The sequence below is a fragment of the Camelus dromedarius genome, chromosome Y, assembly GCF_036321535.1.
Source record: "Camelus dromedarius isolate mCamDro1 chromosome Y, mCamDro1.pat, whole genome shotgun sequence".
Classification (NCBI taxonomy): Eukaryota; Metazoa; Chordata; class Mammalia; order Artiodactyla; family Camelidae; genus Camelus; species Camelus dromedarius.
The window spans coordinates 10119684-10145341 of NC_087473.1; the positions used below are offsets into that span (position 1 = coordinate 10119684).

Sequence of the window (25658 nt, forward strand, 5' to 3'; positions counted from 1 at the left end):
CATTTACAGTTGCATTACAAAAAAATAAACTATCTAGAAATGTATCCAACCAAGGAGGTAAAAGACCTGTACTCAGAAAACTATAAAATATTTATAAAAAAATTGAAGATAATGCAAATAGATGAAAGGATATACTGTGTTCATAGATTATGAAAAAATTATTGTTTAAATGACAGTACTAACCAAGAAAATACACAAATTAAATTCAGTGCCTATCAAAATACCAAGGGCATTTTCAGACACTTATAATAAATAATTCTAAAATTTACATATAAACACGTAAGTGTTCAAATCACTAAAAAAAAAGAAAAGAAAAGAAAACAAACAAACAAAAACAAAAACAACTTTGAGAAAGAACAAAGAGGATGCATTACTGTCCCTGATTTTAAACTAGAATACAAAGCTACGGTAATAAAAAGAATATGCTACTGGCACAGAACAAACAGAATAATGGAACACAACAGAGTGCGAAAACATGAAATCCGAAAATTATGGTCATTTAGCCCATTACAAAAAAATGAATATACACTGGGGAAAGATAACCAACAGGCACATGAAAACGTGCATCACTAACCATCAGAAAAATGCAAGTCCAAAACAAAATGAGATTTTATGTCAGTCCTGTCAGAATGACTATTATCAAAAAGATAACAAATATAACTGTGGTTGAGGATGTAAGGAAAAGAACCCTGATGCACTGCTGGAGTGAATGTAAATTTGTGCTCCCACTGTGGAAAACACTATGGAGTTTTACCTAAAAATTAAAAATGAAATATGATCCAAAAAATCCATATCTGCTTACTTATTCCAAGAAGATAAAAACACTAATAAGAAAAGATGAATTCAAACCTATTTTCACTGCAGCATTTTCTACAATAGCCAGGAAATAGAAGCAAATTAATTGCTCATCAATAGATGATGGATAAAGAAGATGAGTGTTTATAGTTTATATATATATACCCATCTATTAACTACAGATTTATCTATATTTATAGATAGATTGAGAGATAGATAGATGATAGATAGATAGATAGATAGATAGATAGATAGATAGATAGATAGATAGATAGATAGATAGATAAATGCACACACACACATAAAAATACAATGGGTTACTATTCAGCAATTAAAAGAATATGTTCTTGTCATTTGCAACAAATTTGTAGATCAAGAGGGTAATATGCTAAGTGAAATAAGTCAGACAGAGAAAGACAAATGTTAATGATTTTACTCATATTTGGAATTTAAAACAAATGAACATAACAAAACAGAAAAGTACTTATAGATATAGAAAGAAACATGTTGTTCACAAGAAGGAGAGAAATGGGGTGAGGAAAAAGAAACAGTTGAGGAAACTTAAGAGAGAAAATTTTCAACTTGCAAATTAAATGAGTCAAGGACAAGATATGTACTGTATGGGGAATAGTCAATTACTATGAAATATCTTTGAATAACAACGTATCATAACTACATTTATTCTGGTGGTCAGTTTGAAATGTATAAATGATAGTAAAGAGCAGGTTGTGTAACAGAAGCTAACATAGTGTTATAGATTAAAGTACACTTTAAAACAAACAAAAATATTTATAGAAAAAAATCGGATTTGTAGTTAACAGAGGCAGGGTTTGGGAAAGGAGAATTAGATTAATGAACTCAAAATGTACAAGCCTCCAGCCATAAAATAAACGTGTTCTAGGGAGTTCACATTTTAATATATAAGTACAATTAATACTGATTTATGTTATATATGAATGTTGTTAAGAGAGTAGACCATAAGATTTCTCATTACAACCAAAAACCAAATTGTATATCTTTCATGTTTTATCTAAATGAGATAATGAATTCCTCCTAAAGTTGCTATGATATTTATTGCATGATGCATGTAAATAAAATCACTTTCCTGTGCACCTAAACCTACACAATGTTTTATGCCAATTATATCTCAATAAAAGTGGAAGGAAAAATGGAAAGGCAATGATCATTTTTTCCATGATATTTCTCATCATTGTTTTTGCAGCAAGTAAACTTCAGTCTTGATGTATTTAACCTAGGTAAAGATACTAATAAATAAGTGATTCTAATAAATAATACATAAAGATACTAATAAAATTAGTATTTGCACATGACTTAAACTTTCTTCATGATAACAGCCAACTTCTTTTGTAGGCATCAAAATTTTACACTGTGTAGTCATCTGAGATTAGGGAATAGGTACAAAAGTTAACCCTGGCTGCGTTTACTGTGAGTGATAATGTTCACTGTCTCTGACCAAGGGTCTCATCTCCCCGACTGCATCTACAAGAAAGGAACGTGCTTGGTTGCTAAATATCTCAGCATGGTAAAATCTCAGAACTACTACACTTCTTAACTGTTTGGCAGTGGGAATGCAATACTGACAAAGACTTGATTTTGGATAACAATGTGGTGTTTTCTCATGGTTGCATTAGGGGATGTGAGGATAATCCCTGAGATCCACAACAAACATACTTGCTCAAGTGCTGGGCAAAGAAGTGTAAAAGTACTGCATTATTAGGACTGAGGACTGCTTTCAAAATGATAACTATGCTCACTCTACTCCAGGTAGTCCAAGGAAAGAAATTTTATTGCAATTTCTAGGTGAACGTGAATAAGTGGTTCAGTCTCAATAAATTAGTCAAGGGGTATTCAAAGCCAAGATAAGTTGTGTCAACAATGAGAATTAAAAGAAAAAAATATTTAGACATAAGCTTAAGTTAAAAAGGAGACACAGTCCTGTGCTGGGCTCTGGGGACTGGAGAAAGTGTATACATCAGTCCAATTCAAGGATTCAGTGGCTTGGACCTAGCATCAACTCATGTTTCAGTGAAGAGTTAACAATTAGTATACTGGGAGAAATATAACTTACTTATCCCTGATCTGAAGAAATTCTGCTGGCTCAATGAATCTCTTAATTCACAGAGATCCTGCCAGATGAAGAAAAATAGTTCACTGATGACTAAATAAGACAAACTTAGTTACTGCTTAACAATACATCTTCACACACACACTGGTAGACAGATTTGTAGTATTTAGTGGGAAGAATTCAGTGGGCAGAGCTCAGAGTATAGTTTTCAAAGCACCAGCCAACACTTGTACTTTTGCCAATAGTCTAGATTTCCCAGGTAGAAAACTACAGATGGACAAACAAACAATATTCTTCTTTAGGATTTCTAATTTTGAAAGTAAACTGTAGCTTTTGACTTATCAGTATAGAACCGTGTTAAGATGATCATAGTAAGACACTGTCTGATAAGAGATCTGGAAAGTAGCTGCAGAAGCAGCGCATCTGAACCCCAGACTGCTAATGTAAACAACAATATATCCACCATAAGAGTTCAGCTGACAAATTTAAAGCTTGATGATTTTGTTGTAGGAAAAACCACTGCTGTCCAGACAGAGTTCTTCTGCTGCAAGTGGGTTCTTTTCTTCTCTTGGTAAAGGTCATACTGGTGGGATGTGGCTAGAGTTTACCCTGACCATTTTGCCCATTCTCCAGATTATCAAAGGCTTTCTTCACAACTGGTGACACATTTTCAGGACTCAATATTGCCATTCCAGTCTTATTAGCTGACACTGGCTGCATGATTGTGAGCAGAAGCCTTAAGCTCCCTGACCTTGCCTACAATTTTTCCAGCATTACAGGGCATTTCACATTCTGAAAACACTTCAACATTTATTTTAAATTAATGGAAAATAGTCAAAGTCTTCTGTGAATATTTTATATTTCCTAATATCTGCAGAAATTTGGTATTCTTGCATTTGGACAAATTTTTAATTCGACCACCCTCAACTCCTTCTAGTCCACACATTTTAGATTGCAATTTGGTAACTGAATATAACCACCCCATGTAAGGGGCTAGTACATGTTAGATACATCCTGTGTGAAGGTTAGAAGGGGCACAAGTTATTTGGGATGTATAAACCTTCTTTAAATGTTTGCAATGGTACTGTCCTTGTGGACAAACTCTGATTCTAAAAAGTAAATTTATTAGAATGCAATACAGTTATTCGTATGGGGATGAGAAGAAGTTATTTTGGGGTAGTGGGTGAGGAAGTGTCAGGAAAATATCCAGTAAATGAGAATGGAATGCTTTAGGCCTCTGGAGGCATGGATTAAGAAGAAAATAATACTTGGTCTCCTGTACCTACCTCCACTTACTGTCATGAGTGACTAGTCCTTGGGTTATGAAACAATCTAGTTTGTGGTGAAGAGTAAAGAGCATAATGAAATACTTTGAAAACCATGAGAGTTTTGTTGTTTCAGAAAGTAGATTTTGCTTAAAGTCAACATGTATTTTTCATTCACTAAATACTAAAATGCATCCTGTGGCATGTGCTGTGCTTATTGTGCAGGTACTCAAGTTAGACAGGAAAGGGGGATAGACAGAAAACATCTGGAGGAGGTGGTTTCTGTGCTGAGACTGGGAAAGTCTAAGTAGGTAAAAGGAGAGTATCCTAAATCCAAGGATGAGCTGGAGCAAAATCTGTGAGTTTGGAGTTAACATATTTGACAAGCATTTGCCTGGATGTATCTCCAGATACAGTGAAACATAAAGATATGCCAAGGTAGCCAGAGGCCAGATCTATAAAGAAATGACTAAACTATGTTGAGTTTGTGGGCTTAGAGTTGGAAAGGCATTAAGTGCCACCCTAAGGACGCAAGCTTGTTTTTGTCTGCAACATAAAAGCAACATAAAGAATTCACCCAAAAATATAGTGTAGACTCTTGAGGGGAGGAAATGAAAGCACCAATTGGAATGCTTTGAGGACAGCACAACGAAGATCATAGATAAAATTACTTCTTAAATTCTACCACATGCTGAATTTGCCATCTGAGACTACATCATGTGTTCTTTATGATTCCAGGGACGACATAATAGAGACCATGATACCTGGGCTGGTTCCTGCATTTATCTCGTGTTCCAATGTATCCTAACAACACTATTAATACTTTCCAAGATGAACCAGAAGCCAGTAAGTACTTTTCCCTCTCTACATGTTTTAGTCTTGTCCCAAATTCTTCCATTTTCTCTCTCCTTACAAGAAATTATTCAGATTTACACCCATATTGTTCTATCACATGATCATATCAATCAAATATCTCTTCCTTTTTTAAATGGTAACTTAGTCTCCCACTTTACTCTTAAATATTTTTTAAAAAACTAGGAAAATAAAGGCACACATGTAGGTTTATTGTTCAAATAAGAAAATTCCTGATATTTGTTGACTTTTGCCAAATTCAATTTTAATCTTTGTTATCCTGCATAATCTGGTAGTCCCCTGGCAGATCAATTGTAATTAGGATGACTTTCATAACCTGAAGTTGGCTAATGAGTTGGCCGTGAATGAGAGGTAGCTGATGTATCAGCTATCACTGGCACTGGAAACCGTGGGTTGCTCTCTGGTTGAAGCTTAGAAAAAGGACCTTCATTGGCCGATATGTTTTGATATCTATTTGGAAAAGTAGAAGGCTCCACCATCAGTCCAAGATAATTGCTCTGTATGGGAGATACGTTGCTGTACTGAGAAGTAGAATTTGTGTTGCAATGAAATTCACAACACGGCTATTTGCTTCAGTGTAGCTGCTTTGTGAGTGCACATGGAAAGTTTCAAATGATTTAAAATAGCACGTTGATCCACTGCAATTTGTTCTGGTGGTCAAACTGACATTGATGATGCAGTAGAAAAATCACCTCTCATCGGGATAGTTGTATCAAAAATTATGTGGCTAGTAGAGGGCTTTCTTATTAGAGGCATGTTTAAATTTGCAGAAGGTAAAAATGCACTTTCTCCTCTAGTGTCAGCCACAAAACCAGAATTATTATTATCCACATTACCCCCTGATTTATAGTGCTTCTTGTTGAAATCTTGAGCCAATGAAGATACCAGAGAAGCATTTTTAATCCCAACTCTTCTTTTTATTCTCACTAAAAGCTGGGGACAGCCTCGTTTAAAGTTTGGATTATGATAGAACTGCAGCTACAAACAAAGGAGAAAAATTTTAGTAATACTTTCAAACAATATACAACACTACAATAATCCTACTCTATAAAACCTCATATTTCATGCTAACTATACAAAGATAATATCATCAAAATGTGAACATTGCTGACTATTTTTTGAAATTCCTTATTTGGAAAATACACTTTTAAATATTATTGTCATCAAATTTAAAACGTTAACATTTGCATTAATGGTGAAGGCCCCTTTTAAAAAGCAGCTTTAATACCTTTATTTACATTTACATAAGATTCATAGTTGCTAGCAAATTTTCTCATAATCTTGAATACTTAACATAATGTCCTCATTTTTTAGATAAAATAAAGAATTTTAGCATTAGTAGTTTTATATAATTTTCAAAATCTAACTTTACATTTATATTACCATAGATTGATGTACAAAATAAAATTTTCTATATAAGTTACGAAGTGGTGATGAAATTTCCGAATACCTTGCTTAAAACAGAGACTTCTTTTTCTTCTGCCAAGAAGTCAGCTAGAGAAGCAGATCTTTGAAAATTCTGCTGCATTTTACTAAACCCATAAAGGTAAAGCTGTCTAACTAAACTTTTCATACTTCCTGTTTCAAATATTCTGAAAGGGGCCTTTCTTTCCAAAACTTCCTTCTTAAAGACATCTTCATCGATCACTAATGAAGTTCCATTATCATCCCACCAGATGGATTGAAGTTTGTCACTCCCAACCATTTTCCAGAGTTTTCTTGGAAATGTCAGAGAATGGAAATCATTATCTTCATCTGGTTCAGAGACACAATGTGTGTAACATGGTCTTTTTATCAAGGATTTTTCACACAAAGTCTGAAAAGCATTTTCTTCAATCATAGACCTCATGTCCAAGTCCCCAGAGAATGTTTAATCACATAACAGAGATCAACTGTACTTTCCTAAATCCATTGGTCCATATTTAGGGGACACATCTTGAATTTCTGAAGAAACATGTGCCATCTCAAACAACTTTTTCTACAGCTCCTTTTCTAATCCGCATGATTTTGAGCACTGCAGTTTCAAATGCTGCTTTGGCAGGCCTGCACACATAAACTGCTAGGCCATCACAGTGGTTCTCAACCTGAGTAGCTGTGACATCACAAAATGAGTGATGCAGTAGAAAAATCACCTCTCATCGGGGTAGTTTTATCACCAATTATGTGGCTAGTAGAGGGCTTTCTTATTAGAGGCATGTTTAAATTTGCAGAAGGTAAAAATGCACTTTCTCCTCTAGTGTCAGCCACAAAACCAGAATTATTATTATCCACATGACCCCCTGATCTCCTAGCAACCCAAGTGTAACATTCAGCCAGTGTTTACTTCTCATACATCCAGTTAAAATGAAATCTATAGGATGTTTATTTTTATAGTATGATCTGCAAATATTATTCCCACAAAATCTTTGTAAATAATTTAAATTTGGGGTGTATGAAATAACAATCTCCTTCTTTTTGTACACAAATTTATAACAGATTGGTGAACAGAGTATAAATAATGCACTAAATAAATAAACTAATTTTAACGTTTTGGAATTTTCATTGAAATGTGTTTAAAACCTGTACAAAAAGGTATAACTGTTTCATTATCATTTGTAATTAAAATGAAACATGATTTGATTTGGATATGGAAGTAGTTTTTTATCTGTGTGCTTTATGTTAAATAGCTCTATATTCAAAAAATGAGCAGAATAAATATTGGTTCATTTGGTATGTTTATAAATAAAAGGTAAATATTTATGAAATAAAATTAGATTGAAATAATCAATCAAATTTAAGAAATCCCAAAGGGGGGAATTTTTTTTTAATTGTAATTCAGTATTATAAGTAAAACAAATGTAATTTAATATTCTAGTTTAAAATTACAAAAGAGAAAATCTTATTGTATACTTACAAATGTTTATTTTTGCCATTCTTTCACTCAGACATTTTTCAGTCCTTAGAAGGAATAAATTTTCTAGTCATCTTTATAATCCATATCCTTGTGGCTCCTGTTAAGTGTTCCAAAATGATGTTGATAATTAAACTTTTGCACAAGATCCTCGGTTCCATACCCAGTGCCACCATTAAGGGGAAAACAAACAAACAAACAAACAAACAACAGTATATATGGGTTGGTGTAGAAAACACCAGCTAAATACATTTTAGGAATCAATTTGCTTCTCAGTCCTGAAACAGTGTCATTCTTAGTATAATGTGGCATTTAAGGCAAGTATTTTGTGCTCTAATTGTAAATAATAACTATGTTCTATATCAGTAAACTGTAGTAAATCCAGTTCTACCAAAAGTTATATTCTTTATTTAGAAATTAATTCCATTAAACATAAGCCATATTCAAAATGAGAGATAAAATTTCTAAATAAATAAATCTACACTCAAGCTACAATGTAACTTTTTCCTTCAGTATACATATATTCAATTCTAAGTAAGTATTAGCAACCTGAATACATGGCATATTATATGTATCATAAACTCTAGTTATGTGGGATTTAGTTCTGATTCATAAATATTATTTAACATACACAAATCAATAAATGTGATACCATCCTTTAAAAAACAAAGAATACAAAAATAATAATCTCAATAAATGTAGGAAATTTATTGACAGAACTTAACTTTTTTATGAAAAAATTCTTAACAGTTTTGCTTTAGGTAGAATGGAACTAAACATAATAAAAGCCATATTTGAAAAAAAAACATGACTAACATCAAGCTCAATGTTCACATACAGGAAGCTTTTCCTCTGGACCAGTAATAAGATAAAGTAGCTCATTCTCACAAGTCCTAAATTAAAATACTAGAAGTCCTAGCCAGAACAACTAGTCAAGAAAAAGCATAAAAGGCATCAAACTTGTAAAAAAGTAGTAAAACTTTTACAGATGACATAATTATACATAGATAGAAAACTTCATAGACTCCTCAAGTGACAGAAATAATGAACAAACATAATAAACTTGCAGAATACAAAATCAATATACAAAAATTAGTTGCACTTTTATATACTAACAACAATTTATCACAAAGATGAATTAGGAAAACATTTGTGTGTACAATTATATCAAAAAGAATAAAATAGGAATAAATTTAATAAGTAAAATAAAAGATCTAAACAAAAATCTATTAATTACAGGTGCAAGAAATAAAAGTAAACAAAATAAATAGAAAGATATTCTGTGCTCATGGATTGTATGCAATATGAGGAAATATCCTAATCTATCTTTTACAAGTTCTATGTTCCTAGCACTGCTTATTGAGGAGAATGCCTTTTTTCATTTTATACTCTTGCTTCCTTTTTCATGGGTTAGTTGATCATAGGTGTGAGGGATTATATCTGCTTGTTCTATACTCTTCTATTCATTGGCGTCTGTTTTTGAGTCAGTATCATTTTGTTTTAATTACTAAAGTTTGTAGTACTGTTTAAGATTAGAGAAACTTACACTATTAGATTTAATAATGTTTTAAAATTATATTGGCAACTCGATCTTTGTGGTTACATATAAATTTTGAAATTATTTGTTCTACTTAATTGAAAATTCTCATGGGTATTTTGATATGAATCACACTAAATGTAGATTGCTTTGTGAAGTATGGTTGTTTTAACCATATTGTTTCACATCATTAACATAAGAGATCTTTTCACTTCTTTGGATCAGTTTTAATGTCCTTCATCAATGTTTGGTATTTTTTTAATGTATAGGTTTTCACCTTATTTGTTAACTTCATTTCTAGGTATTCTTTACATATATATATAATTATATACATAATATTTGTAACTACGTTTCCTACACATATGCAGCAGGCAGAAGGCAGTGGCAAGACATATTCAAAGTCCCGAATGAAAGAAAGCTGTAATTTAAGATAATTTATCAAGCAAGGCTATCCCTTAAAATAGAAGGAGAGATAAATAACTTCCACACAAGCAAACACTAAAAGAAACTATCAACAGAAAGAAAATAATGAAAGATCTACTCTAAATACAAAAGAAGCAGAATGCTATAGAAAGGAGAAAGGCATAACTAGAAAAGCAATAGCTACAATGACTTACAACAGAATAAACATGATGTTGAAAACAGGACATCAAAATTTTTAAGGTTCAGAGATTGAAACAGGACAATAGACAGTATTCTTGTTTCTGTTCTCTGTAGGATGGGTTAGAGTTTTTATTACTATCAGTTAAATTAAACAGATATAGTAATGCGTCCATATACATACAAAAAAAAAAAAAAGTAACCATAAGTCAAAGCTTACAATGAAGTACAAATCCAAAAAGAAACCAGGTTAATAAAAGAAAATTATTAATCCACAAAAAGAAAAAGAAATGAACAAAAAGGAAATACCAAATCAACTGGAAAATGAAGTTCAAAATGAAATAAAAACCTGTCTATCAATAATTATCATAAAAGTTAATGGACTAAGTGCTTCAATCAAAAGATATATATTTTCAGATGGGATAATATAACAAGATCCTACATTATGAAGCATACAATAGAGCCACTTTAGGGAGAAGAACACACATCAATTGAATGAGGATGGAAAAATATATTCCATGCAAACGGACATGAGAAGAAAGCAGGCCTAGCAGTACAGGTTTCACACAAAATAGACTTTAAAGCCAAGGCCATAGAGAAAGATAAACAATGACATGACATAATGATTAAACGATCAATAAAAAATGAAGGTGTTATGCCCTTTAAGATATATGCACTCAATTTTGGAGCACCTAAATACATAAAGCAAATACTAATAGATAAAAAGGGAGAAATTGATGGGAACACAATCATAGTAGGAGACTATAACACCCCATTACCATCATTGAGTTTTCTTTCAGACAGAAAATTAATAAGGGAACAAAGACACTAAAAGATAAATAAAATATTAGGACTTGGTGGATATATTCAAAACAGTACATTTCCCCAAAACAGAATATGCATTCTTTTCCAGTGCACATGGAACATTTTCTAGGAAAGATTATGTACTCAGGCACAGAAGAAGCCTCAACAAATTTAAGAAGATAAAAATTATTTCAAGCATCTTTTCTGAATATAATACCATGAAACTAGAAATCAATCACAGAAAAACCAGGGAGAAAAAAATGACACCATGTAGATTAAACAACATGATACTAAAAAAAGGGGGGAGGGTGATGAAGTTAAAGAAGAAAGTAAAAAGTATCTTCAGAAAAATGACAAAAACACTGCACAAAGTCTATGGAATACACTTAAAGCAGGCTTAAGAGGGAAGTTCATAGTGACAAGGCTCTCCTCAAAGTAGAACAGCAATTTCAAATAAATAATCTAAAGTTGTATGTAAAATAATCATGAAAAGAAGAGCAAACAAAACCAAAAGTCAGCAGAAAGAGGGAAATAATAATGATCAAGGATGAAAGAATTCATATAGAGATTAAAAAATAGAAAAAAAAACTAGATTTTGAAATACGAAACAAAATTGACAAAACTCTGGACAGGCTCACTAACAAGAAAAGAGAGAGAACACAAGATATATATGAAATGAAAATGAAGAAACTACAAAGAGTAGAACAAATTTGCAAAATTTTATAAGGAACTACCATGAAAAAGTGTATGGAAACAAACTGGATAACCTAGAAGAAATGGAGAAGTTTCTGGAAACATTCAGCCCACCAATATTGCATCAAGAAGAAATTGACCATATGAACAGACAGAACACCAGAAATGGAATAGAATTATCAATAAAATAAAAAAATCTCTGCAAACAAAATTTCACATCCAAATGGCTTCACTGGGAAATTTGACCAAACATACAAAGAAAAATCCATACCAGTCCTCTTCAAACTCTTCCAGAAGACTGATATGGAGAGAGTACTCCCAAACTCATACCATAAGGCCAAAATCAACCTGATATCAAAACCAGACAAAGACACTATCCTAAAAGAAAATTATATGCCAATATCATTGATAAACTTAGATGTAAAAGTCCTTAAGAAATTATTAACAAACAGAATCCAAAAGCATGTGAAAAAAGATCATACACCATGATCAAGTTAGGTTCATCCCAGGAACACAAGGATGGTTTAACATATGCAAATCAATCAATCAATTGTGATACACCATATCAACAAAAGAGAGGCCAAAACCACATGGTCATCTCAGTAGATGCAGAAAAAGCATTTGATGAAATTTAACACCAATTTGCAATAAAAATTCTTATCCCAGTGGGCATAGAGGGACCATATCTCAACATAATGAAAGCTATTTAAGGCAAACATATAGCCAGCAAAATACTCAGTGGTGAAAAACTGAAACCCTTCCCACAAATATCAGAGACAAGACAAGGTTGCCCATTCTCACAATTTCTATTCAATATAGTCTTGGAAGTCCTAGCCACAATGATCAAGCAAGAAAAAAAAAATAAAAGGATTCAGACTGGAAAAGAAGAGGTAAAATTTTCATGGTATGCTGGCATGACACTATACATAGGAAACTGTAAAAGCCTCACAAAAATAAACTTAGGCTAATAAAGGAAATGGGCAAGGTAGCCAGAATAATGTACAAAAATCAATTGCATTTCTTTACACTACCAGTGGATCAACAGGAAAACAAAGTACGGAAACAACAATTTTATAACTTCACATAAAACTATAAAATGCTTAGGAATAAATCTGACCAAGGAAGTGAATGGCTTATACATGGAGAACAAGAAAACATTGACTGAGGAAATTAAAAAAGATTTGAAGAACTGAAATTATTCCCAATGTTCTTGTAATGGAAGAAACAATATTTTTAAAATGGCCATACTGCCCATGGCAATCTACAAAATTAATGTGAGTTCCAATCAAATTACACAAAACATTTCTTTATAGGACTAGAACGGATGATCCTAAGATTTATATAGAATCAGTAAATATCCATAATTTCCAAAGCAATATTGAAGAAAGAGAAAGAGGTTGGAGGTATAACCAGCCTCATCTCCATACACTATTGTAGAGCTACAATAATCAAACTGACATGATATTGGAACAGAAACAGGCATATGGACCAATGGAACAGAATAGAGAGCCTAGGAATAAATCTACAGGCCTATGTTGAAATAATTTTTGACAAAGTAGCCAAGAATATGAAACAGAAAAGACCATCTCTTCACCAACTGTTGTTGGGAAAACTAGATAGCATCATGCAGAGCAATAAAATTAGAACACTCCTTCACTCCATACAAAAGAATAAACTCAAAATGATTTGAAGAATTAAATGTAAGGCAGGACACAGTAAATCTCCTAGAAGAAAACATAGGCAAAACATTCTGAGGTAAATCTCAGCAATGATCTCCTACAACAGACTACCCAGGTAATGAATATAAGAGCAAAATTAATAAATTGGACCTAATTAATCTTATAAGCATTTGCACAGCAAGGGAGCCATAAACAAATCAAAATGACTACCTACAAGATGAAAGAAAATATTTATAAGTGATGCAACTAGCAAAGGCTTAATTTCCAAAATATAAAGAGTTCATACAACCTAATAATAAAAAAAAATCTGAAAATGGGCAGAAACGTTAAATAAGCAATTCTCCAATAAAGACATACAAATCCCAAATAGATATATGAAAAAAAAATGCTCTCTATCATTAATTATCAGAGAAATGCAAATCAAAACTGTAATGAAGTATCACCTCTCAATAGTCAGAATGGCCATCATTCAAAAGTCCACAAACAATAAATGCTGGGGAAGCTGTGGAGAAAGGGAGCCCTCCTAAACAGTTGGTAAGAATGTAGTTTGGTGCAGGCATTGTGGAAAACAGGATGGGTTGCTACAAAAGACTAAAAATAGACAATGTACAATCCAGTAATCCCATTTCTGGGTATATATCAAAGAGAACCCGAATTCAAAAACACATCTGCACCCCAATTTTCATAGCAGTGCTATATACAACAGCCACGACATGGAAGCAACTTAATTGTCCATCAACAAATGACAAGATACAGGAGTTGTGGCATATTTATACAACAGAATAATACTCTGCCATAAAAAATAAAACAATGACATTTACAGCAACATGTGTTTCCCCAAAAAGTGTCATTCGAATTGAAGTAAGCCAGAAAAAGAAAGAAAAATAATAAATGACATGACATATATGGAACCTTAAAAAAAAAGTTTGATGAGGGCACTATGATTTCATCTACAAAACTGAAACACACTCGCATATCTACTAAATATTCTAACGTTTCCTGCGGAAAGGTGCTGGGAGTGGATACATTTGGGAGATGTAGGTTTATAAATGTTATACACTATATATAAAAATAGATTATTTCAAAATTGTTTTTGTATGACAAAGGGCATTATGTTAAGTAACATTTAGGAACAAAAAATATATGCATGAACTGGGACACTGTGATATACACCACAGACTGACACATTGTAAATGGCAGTACTGCAATCATAAATAAATGAATAAATAACTAAATAAGCAAATTAAATAAATAAGTAAATAAATAAATAAATAATAAAAGAAATACAAAGATTCACAATATTTGACTTTACACCTCAAGTATCTAGGAGGAAAAAGAAAGAATAAGGAAGAAAATTGAATGAATCACAGTAAGGCAAATAACAAGAGAAACATTGGAAATGATAAAAAAAAAAAAAAACCTAAGTCTGTTTCTCTTAAACATAAAGTGGACATAACTTTAGTTTGGATAAGAAAATAAAGACTCAAAAAAATTAGAAATAAAAGAGAAGATTTTATCACTGATGTTATAGAGATATATAGGATCATAAGAAATTAGCACTAACCAAAAATTTGAATGACCTAGAACAAAAGAAAAATTCCCAGAAACATGTGTCTTCCAATACTGAATCAAGAACAAATTAGAAGGTTAAATAGAGCAAAAGTGTGTGTGAGCAAATCAGTAATCCAAACCTCCCAAAACAGAAAATATTTACAAGATGACTTTACTAGTGAATTCTGTCATACATTTGAAGACAATTTTTCACCAATTCTTCTCCAAATCTTCCACGAATTTGAAGGGATGAAAGATTCCAAACTGGATTTATGATGCCAGCTTTATTTGCAAAACAAAGCTAGCAAGGACATTATATGCAAAGTATAGAATAATATCCCTGATGAACATATGTGCCAATATTCTCAACAAAACACAAGCAAAATGAATTCAACAACACATTTAATTTATCATACACTATGAGTAAAGGGATTTATCCCTGGGTTTAAGGATACCTCAAAATGTTCAAATCAATAAAGGTGACATGACACACTAATAAAATGAGAAATAAAAATCACATAGTCATCTCAATAGGTGCAGAAAGAACCTTGTATATATCACAACATCCTTTTATTATTCTCCCAACAAATTCAATTAACCCTGTCAGTGGCACGATATCTTATACACACAAACACTGTGTGGAGAGAAGCAAAGCAGTTCTCTGTTTATTGATTCTTAGAAAAATGGTTTATATATCACATGCACAATGCCTCACATATCATCTAAGTTATAACAATGTTAATGATCTGAAGCTATTTATGTCCCCATGTTCCTGCAGTAAGCAAAGGATGTTAAATGATCAAGGATTGTTTTAAAGTCCGACATGAACTTCATTACATAGGCCATCTCTTATCCAGCCAGCTGTGCCTGTATTAGGTTGTCATCCTCTGAGGATCTTACCCATCATTGGCTATCCAGCCATCCATACTGGATACATTGAGTAGGCCATTTCTAATCCAGCATGGATATGTGACATTCATAACAGCTTGTTTATCAGTTCAGCCTATGGGCTTACTCTCTAGAGCCTTCAGAATGGGACCTACAAACCCAAAATCCCTTGACAGAAAAGTGGATGAAGAAAATTTGATGTATATATACAATGGAATCAAAACTTTGCATTCCTATCAACAGTGTCCACGGTGTTCCTTTTCCTCCACCAACATCTATTTCTTTTATTTGATGAGAGCCTTCTGACAAGTGTGAGGTCTTGTCTCATTTTTGGTTTATTACTTTCCTAATAATTTATAACTCTGAACATATTTTCATGAGTCATTTAGCCAAGTGTATGTTTCCTTCAGAAAATTGAGTCAGATCTATCTATTCAGTTCCTATGGACTTTTTTTTAATTGGATTGTTTGGTCTTTTTTGTTGTTGTGGGGTATGAGTTTGCCATATATTTTGGATAATAACACTTGATTTGAAAATATCACTTGCAAATATATCCTCCCATTGTGTTGGTTGACTTCATTTTATTGATCATTTCCTCTGCAGTGTAAATCTGTTTAGAGTGATACACTCATGTTTCTTTAGTTTTGCTTCTGCTTCCCTTGAAAGAGGAGACATTTGTAGAATCCAATTAAGTCCAATGTCAGAGTGTACTTCTTATGTTTTACTCTAGGATTCTTTGTCTTCGGGTTTTATATGTTTTATATACCCAGGAGTGGGATTGCTGGGTCATAAGATAGGTCTATTTTGTTTTATAAAGGAACTTCCATACTGTTTCCAAAGTGGTTGCACCAATTTTCATTCCCACCAACACCGTAGGAGAGTTCTTTTTCTCCACAACCTCCCCAGCCTTCATTATTTGTAGACATTTTGATGGCAGCCCTTCTCATTAGTGTGAGGTAAACATTATTTAATTTTTGTCTTGCCTTTGTATAATGATTAGAAATGTGAGCATGTTTTTATGTTCCTGTTTGTCATCAGTGTGTCTTCTTTAGAGAATTGTCTTCTGCTCATTTTCTCATTGAGTTGTTTGTAAATTTTTGAAATGGAGTTGTATGAACCATTTGTGCATTTTAGAAATTAGCCTCTTGTTGATAGCATTGTTTCCAAATATTTTCTCCCATTTGGATGTTTATCTTTTCATTTTGTTTATTTTGCTGTGTAGAGTTTTTAGTTTAATTAGGACCTATTTATTTTGAATTTATAGTTTTCAGCTTGGGAAAGTGACCTAAGAAAATTTTGCTACAATTTATGTCTTGTTTTGCCTATGTTAGCTTCTAGGAGATTTATTGTGTCATGTATTAGATTCAGATCTTTAAAACATTTTGAGTTTATTTTTGTACAGTGTGAGGGAGTGTTCTAATTTCATTGATTTCCATGTAGCTGTCTAGCTTTCTCAACATCACTTGCTGAAGTCTGTCTTTTAGGCATTGTATATTTTTATTTCCTTTGTCATAGGTTAATTGACTATAGGTGTGATATTTTATTTCTGCCTCTGTGTTCTGTTCCAATGATGTAGATGTTTGTTTGTTTTCCAGTATTGTGCTGTTTTGATTACTGTATTTTTTAATATATTCTGAGAGCAGGGAGGGTTATGCCTCCAACTTTGTTCTTTTTCTCAATGTTTCTTTTGCAGTTCTGGTTCTTTTGCAGTTCCATACAAATGTTAGAACTGTTTTAGTTTTGTGGAAAATACCATGTAGTTCTATCTGAATCACTTTATATCTGTAGACATCTTTTGTAGTATGCATATTGTAACAATATTAATTCCTCTAAAATAAAACCATGAGATTTCTTTCCATTTCTTTGCATCATCTTCAAATTTCTTTATCACTGTCTTATAGATTTTATTATATTGGTTTATACAAAGGTTTTCCTTTTTTTGATGTGATTTCATATGAATTTTTTATAATTATGGAATATTTCATACTTTGTTTAAATAAATGTGAGTTTTTGTATATTAATCATGAATCATGCTACTTTGATAAATGTATTTATTAGATTTAGTTGTTTTCGTGTGGAGACAATTTAGCGTTCTCTATATAGATTATCATGTCATCTAAAATAATAACAGTTTTACTTCTTTCAATCCTACTTGAATATCTATTTTTCTTGTCCAATTGCTGTTGCTAAGACTTCCCATATTGTGTTTAATAGAATGGTGAGAGTGGGCATCCTTGACTTATTCCTTAATTTGGCTTTCAGTTTTTCACCTTTGAATATTATGTTGTCTGTGGGTCTGTAATAAATGACTTTTGTTATGTTGAGATATGTTTCCTGTATCCTACTTTGGTAAGAGTTTTCTATTGTAGCTGTTGTTGTTGTTGTTGTTGTTGTTGTTGTTGTTGATTTAATGAATAAATGTTGAATTTTCTGAAATGATTTTTATGGGTTTATTGGGGTGACCAAGTTGTTTCCCTTTTTCTTTTGTTAATGTGTTGTATGAAACTGATTGATTTGTGTAGTTGAACCTCCCTTGTGACTGTGTTATGAATCCAATTTGATCATGGTGTATGATTCATTTTATGTATTGCTGGATGTAGTTTGATAATAATATTTTGTAGAATTTTTGCATCTATATCAATCAAAGATACTGACTTGAAGGTCACTTTGCCCGTACTTTGATTGTTGGCTTTGCTATCAGGGTGATGAAAGCTTCATAGAATTAATTTGGGAGTTTCCCTCATCTTCACTATTATTGAACAGTTTGAAGAGTTAAGTTCTGATTTGTATTTTTGTACAGTTTTCCACGCAAGATGTTTAAATCTGCACTTGTATTTAACGATTATTTTAAATGCAGATTCTATCTTTCTTCTACTAATCAGTTTGTTCAATTTATTTGTTTCTCCTTATCTCAGTCTCTTTCTAGACATTTGTCTATTTCATCTAAGTTGTCCAGATTATTGGCATAAAACTTTTGACAAAGTGATCCCTTTTTTGTATATCTGAGGTAACAATTGTTGTTTCTCTTTTTTATTTCTTACTTTATTGCTTTGGAGCATCTCTCTTTTCTTCATGATGCACCTGGCAAGAGGTTTTTTGATTTTGATTATCTTAAAAAAAACCAAAAACCAAAAACTTTGGTTTTACTACTGTTTTAAATCGTTTTATTCTCTCTAATTTTGTTTATGCCTGTAATATTTACGATCATGTTTTTCCCTTTTATAACTTTTTTTTATTGATTTACAATCATTTTACAAAGTTGTCTCAAATTCCATTGAAGACCAAAATTTTTCAGTTACAATGAACATATATATATTTCTTGTCACATTTTTTTCTCTGTGAGCTGCCATAAGATCTTTTATATATTTCCCTGAGCTATAAAATAAAATCTTGTTTATCTATTCTACAATATTGGCATCCCAGTCTATCTCTTCGCAACCCCCGCACCCTTGGCAATGAAAACCTTGTATTATATGTCTGAGAGTTTCTTTCTGTTTTGTCTATGCATGTTTTGTTTTGTTTCATTTTGTTTTTAGAATTCACATATAAGCGATCACAAATAGTATTTTTCTTTCTCTTTCTGGATTACTTCACTTAGAATGACATTCTCCAGGAGCATTTGTGTCGCTGAAAATGGCATTATGTTGTCGGTTTATATGGCTGAGTAGTATTCCATTGTAAAAATATACTGCCTCTTTTTTATCCAGTCATATTTCGATGGACATTTAGGCTGTTTCCAAGTCTTGGCAATTGTAAACAGTGCTGGCTATGAACATTGGGGTGCAGGTGTCATCCTGAAATAGGGTTCCTTCTGGATTTATGACCAGGGGTGGGATTCGTGTGTCATATGATAAGTGTATTCCTAGGCTTTTGAGGAATCTCCATCCTGTTTTCCACAGTGGCTGCACCAAACTGCATTCCCACCAGCAGTGTAGGAGGGTTCCCTATTCTCCACAGCCTCTTAAGCATTAGTCATTTGTGGATTTTTGAATGATGGCCATTCTGACTGCTGTGAGGTGTACCTCATTGTAGTTTTGATTTGCATTTCTCTGATAATCAGTGATATTGAGTATTTTTTGATGTGCCTGTTGATCATCTGTATGTCTTCCTTGGAGAATTGCTTGTTTAGGTCTTCTGCCCATTTTTGGATTGGAATGTTTGTTTTTCCTTATTCAGTTGGATGAGCTGCTTATATATTCTGGAGATCAAGCCTTTGTAAATTTCATTTGCAAAATTTTTTTCCCATTCCTTAGGTTGTCTTTTTGTTTTACTTCTGCTTTGCATACTGTGTAGAGGCTTGCAAGTTTCATTAGGTCTCATTTATTTCTTCTTGTTTTTATTTCTTCTAAGAGAAAATTTCGAGATGTATTTCAGATAATGATTTGCCTTTATTTTCCTCTAGGAGGTTTAATGTATCTTGTCTTATTTTTAAGTCTTTTATCCATTCTGAGTTTATATTTGTGTCTGGTGTAAGGGAGTGTTCTAGCTTCATTGATTTACATGCTGCTGTGCAGCTTTCACAACACCATTTGCTGAAGAGACTGTCTCAATTCCATTGTACATTCTTGCCTCCTTTGTCAAAGATGAATTGACCAAAATTTTGTGGGTTCATATCTCGGCCCTCTATTCTGTTCCATTGGCCTATATGTCTGTTTTTGTACCAATACAGTGATGTCATGTTGACTGTAGCTCTATAGTATTATCTGAATCGTTAGCATAAAGAAATGCCACTGATTTCTGTACCTGAATCTTGTAACCTGCTACCTTGCTGAATCCTTTGATCAGCTGTAGTAGTTTTTGTGTGGATCTTGTAGGGTTTTCTATATATAGAAACATGTCTTCTGCATATAGTGAGACTTTTACCTCTTCCTTTCCAATTTGGATCCCTTTTCCTTCTCTCTCTTGTTTGATTGTTGTGGCTAGGTCTTCCAAGACGATGTTGAGTAGGAGTGGTGATAGTGTGCAACCATGTCTTGTCCCAGATTTTAGTGGGAAGTTTTTGACTTTCTCACCATTGAGTGCTATGCCGGCTGTACGTTTGTTATATATAGCTTTATGATGTTGAGATATGTTCCCTCTATGCCCACTTTGGTCAGCGTTTTTATCATACATGGGTGCTGAATTTTATCAAATGTTTTCCCTGCATCTATTGAGATGATCATGTGGTTTTGGCCAATTCTCTTGTTGATGTCATGTATTACATTGATTGATTTGCATATGTTGAACCACCCCTGTGTCCCTGGGATGAAACCCATTTGCTTATAATGTATAATCTTTTATATGTGTTGTTGGATTCTATTTGCTACTATTTTGGTGACGATTTTGGCATCAAACCTCATCAGTGATATTGGCCTATAATTCTCCTTTTTGTAGTGTCTTTTCCTGGTTGTGGTATCAGGGTGTTTGTGGCTTCATAGAATGACTTTGGGAGTATTCCTTCCTTTTCAATCTTCTGGAAGTGTTTGAGAAAGACTGGTATGAGTTCTTCTTTGTATGTTTGGTAGAATTCCACAGTGAAGTCATCTGATATTAGACTGTTATTTGTATGGAAGTTTTATATTGCTATTTTGATTTCATTTCTAGTGATCTGTTTGTTCAAGTGGTCAGTATCTTCTTGATTAATTCTTGGTGGGCTTTATGTTTTCAGAAACTTGTCCATCTTCTCCAGGTTACCCAGTTTGGTTCCATGGAGTTTTTCATAAAATTCTAGTATGATATTCTGTAATTCTATTTTATTTGTTGTAATTTCTTAATTCTCCTTTCCTATTTTGCTAAGTTGTGTCTCTCTATTTTCTTCTCTTTGAGTTTGGCCAGAGGTTTTTCGATTTTTCTTACTTTTTCAAAAAACTAGCTTTTGGATTGGTTGATTTTTTTCCTATGGTTTTTGGAACCTCCATTTTATTTATTTCCTCCACAATCTTTATGATTTCCTTCCTGCTGCTGCCTTTTGGGGATTTTTGTTCTTCCTTTTCTAGTTCATTCAGCTGGTGGGATAATTGTTTTTTTGTGATTGTTCTTCTTTTTTGAGGAAGTCCTGTAACACTATAAACTCCTCTCTTAGCACTGGTTTTAATTTTCCCGATAAATTTTGTGTGGTTTTGCTTTCATTTTCTTTTGTCTAAAGGTATTTTTTCTAATTCGGCTTTGAATTCTTCATAGACCCTTTGGTTTCTAATAACATATTGTTTAATCTCCATGTTTTCCTTTTGTTCTCCTTTGTTTCTCTGTTGTTGAGTTCTAACTTCATGGCATTGTATTCAGTAAAGATGCTCGATGAAATTTCTATCTTCCTAAAATTGCTGAGGTTTCTTTTGTGCCCACGTACATGATCAATCCTGGAAAATGCTCCTGGTGCCCTTGAAAAATATGTAAATCCTATATTGAAGGCGTGCAGTGCTCTGAAATTATCCACCAAGTCTAATATTCCTATTGTATTATTTAAATTCTCTGTTGCCTTACTTATTTTCTGTCTCAGTGATGTATCCAGTGATGTTAATGCAGTGTTGAAATCTCCAAATGTGATTCTATTCCCATCACTATCCCCCTTTATCTCTGTTAGCAATTATTTTATGTATTTAGGTGCTCCTCTATTTGGTGCATATGTGTTAATGAGTGAATTATCCTCATCTTGTATCACTCCTTTAATCATTATACAATGTCCTGTTTATCTTTCCTTATGGCCTTTGTTTTAAAGCCTATTTTGTCTGAAATCAGTACTACAACACTTGCTTTTCTTGCTTTTCCATTTGTATTCAATACCCTTTTCCATCCTTTCACTCTCAAACTATATGTGTCCTTCTCCCTCAAGTGGGTCTCTTGTATGCAGCATATTTGAGTTTCCTGCTTTATTATGCAGCCTGCCACTCTATGTCTTTCGACTGGAGCATTTAGTTCATTCACATTTACAGTAATTGATGATAGGTTTGTGTTTAATGCCACATTGACCTTCTCTTTGCCATTGATTTGGTATTTCCTCTTTGTTCCTTTCATCTTCCTTTTATGGTTTGGTAAATTTCCTTTGTATTATCATGAATTTTATTTAGTTTTAGTGACTCCCTGACAAGTTTTTGTCTTGTTGTTACCATTTTTTATGTCTATTAGCCCATTAGTATAACTGCTTTTATTAAACTGATAGTAACATGATCTCAAACCCATTCTACCAAGAACAAAAAATTTTAAAAGGATAGGCAAAGAAAACTATTCTGTATTTTCCTGCCTCCTTATCCCACTCTCAATGATTTGTATGTCTTGTTTTATAATTTCGTGTTTATTTTATTTGTAATTCATTAGTTATCACCTTTTCAGGTGTGAGTTTCTCATTTCTGTATCATCCTGCTGCTTTTCTATTTAGAGTAGAAATTTCAATATTTCTTTAAGCATGAGTTTAGTGTTTCTAAACTCTTGTAGATTTTTCTTGTCTGTGAAATTCTTTATGTCTCCTTCTATCATAAAGGATTGCTTTGCTGGATAAAGTATCCTAGATTATATATTTTTTTTCATTCAGGACTTTGAATATATCTTGCCACTCCCTTAAGGCCTGTATTGTTTGTGTAGAGAAATCAGCTGAGATCCTTAAGGGGTTTCCCTTGTTACTCACTCTTTGCTTTTCTCTTGCTGCCTTTAGGATAACTGATTTATCCTTGACTCTGGCCATCTTAATTTTATGTTTTGGTGTGAGTGTATATAGGGTTTTTCTGTTTGGGACCCTCTGAGCTTCCTGTACTTGGATATCTCATTTCTTTTTTAAGTTTGGGAAGTTCTCAGTCATGACTTCTTCAAACACCTTTGCAATCCCCTTTGATCTTTCTTCCCCTTCTGGGACCTCTATCATGCTAAGGCTGGCATGCTGTATATTATCCCATAAGTTCCTTATGCTTTTTTCAGTTGTTTCTGTTTTTTTCTCTTATAGATCTTCTGATTGGGTGCTTTCTATTGTCCTGTCTCCTAAGTCACTAATTTGTTCCTCTGCGTTATCTAGTCAGCTTTGCACCACCTTTAGATCATTCTTCACCTCAGTGAATGTGTTTACCTATCCTTTTCAGTGATTTTTATGGCTGCCATTTCATTTATGACATATTTTATATCTCTAAATACTATCTCTTTTATGTCCTTCAGTACTTTGATCAGACCTTTTTTGAAATCTTGATCTAGTAAGCTATCATTGTCTATTTCACTGATCATTCTTTCAGGGATTTCTCTTGTTCTTTTAATTGGGAATATTTTCTCTGCTTCTTCATCTTGCTCCTACCTCTCTGGCACTGTGTTTTATGGAGTATCTGTTATCTACTCTGGTCCTAAAAGAGTTTCCCTACCTAATGCCTATGTATTAATACAACAAAGTTAAGAGAAAAAAGAGACAAAGAGATAAAGAATTTTAAAGAAGTGAGAAATAAAAGTTTGAAAATATTGTATAATGAATAATAGAAATGCAAGTTGAAGCAGAATTTTGAAAAATATTAATAATAAAAATATTCTTTAAAAATTTCAAAGGGATGAATATGAGGGTATATACAATTGTCTAAGAAGTAAAAATTAAGAGGGTAATACAAAATGGAACAGGTAAAAACAGATTTAAAAAAGGGTGGGTTGTCAGTGTCCTCCTGGAGACTGTGTGCATTTAATGTGAAGTCTTTCTGCCTTCATCCTTATTTGGAATCTCAGCTTGCAGTTTCCAGAGGCCCTCCGTTTGATCCCTCATCTGTGCTGCTCCCAGTGCCTGTCAGCAAGCAGATTGCACCTACTCCAAACACTGGGTCAGGTTCATCTCTCATTCACTGTGGGCTGGCTTGTCATTGCCCTGCCCGATGCTGCAGTCAGATGTTGCAGACTGACCAGGCAGGAGTGGGCATCATGCCTTCTCCCAGCACCATGGTCATGGGCTGCATTCCTGCCCAAAATGTTGGGGGCCACCCTCCCCATCAGGGTGCTTGTCACTACAATGCTCTGTGCCACTGTGCACTCCACCTTTGGTTTGCACCCTGTAGGTGGGCTCAGAGAAGACTGAGGGACATCCCAGTTCCTGGCCTGGGAGAAAACACAGCTCCTTGTTTGTCTTGGTGGGGCAAGTTCTCTGAGGAACCAGGACAGAATTATCCTATCTGCCTCGGGCTGTAGACAAGTCTCCGTCTGGCCCTTGAGGTTGCTAAGTCCTTAGGTGTGGATGCAGATTTAGCCCCCACTGCCACCAGGGTGCAAATTGCCAGAGGGTATTGGGGCTGTGCATGAGCCCCGCCTCTATTCACCTAGAAAATTTTGTGGATTTTCAGAGATGGGCTTATGCACCATTCCCCCAGGGCACATATGCCCTGTTGTTTTATGTAGGGCCCAGTTTGTTCTCCCCTGTGATTGCACAGCAATGGCAAACAGGCCCCAGCATTTCTCCTGGGCTGCCTCTGTGCAGCCATCTCCATCTTCCACCCAGGTCAGGCAGAATGGCCCTTCCCCTAGCTGCGGTGCTGCATCTTGGGCTGGGTGTCAAAGGGACCCTATGTACCTGTTTATCTTATTTCTGTCAGTCAACTGATTCTCTGTACATATCCAAGCTTTGGAGGCACCCCCAACATCATACTGGACTCTCAGTTAGAGAGGGGAGACTCAGTGAATGAGTGCCAGTACTTCTTTGCTGCTCCATCCCCATGGGACCTGTCCCACTCTGTTTTGCATTTTCTTCCTTCTTTATTCCTTTTCTCCTACCAGATTTTTGTCATCTTTATCTTTTGAAGAGGACAATGATCTTTCAGAGTTTTGCAGGTTCTCTGGTTAGCTGAGCAAGTCTGTGGATGTGAGTCTTTGTGCACTTGTGGGAAAGGGTGAGCTATGAGCTTCCTTCTACTCCAACATCTTTGCCTCCCCCCAAAAAAGAGTCACTATATGGAAGAAGTTATACACAGCCTCAAAATAGATGGAGAAGATATTTCATGGAAATGACAAGAAAATGCACATTGCAATGATCAAATCATACAAAATATGTTTTAAAGCAAGGGCTACAATGAAAGAT

The 25658-nt window shown here is 33.8% G+C and overlaps 1 pseudogene; it reads right to left on the reverse strand.

Annotated features, from left to right (window-relative positions):
- Nucleotides 1-5345: 5345 nt before the first annotated feature.
- On the reverse strand, nucleotides 5346-7059 carry LOC135320348 (heat shock transcription factor, Y-linked-like; annotated as a pseudogene).
- Nucleotides 7060-25658: the final 18599 nt, after the last annotated feature.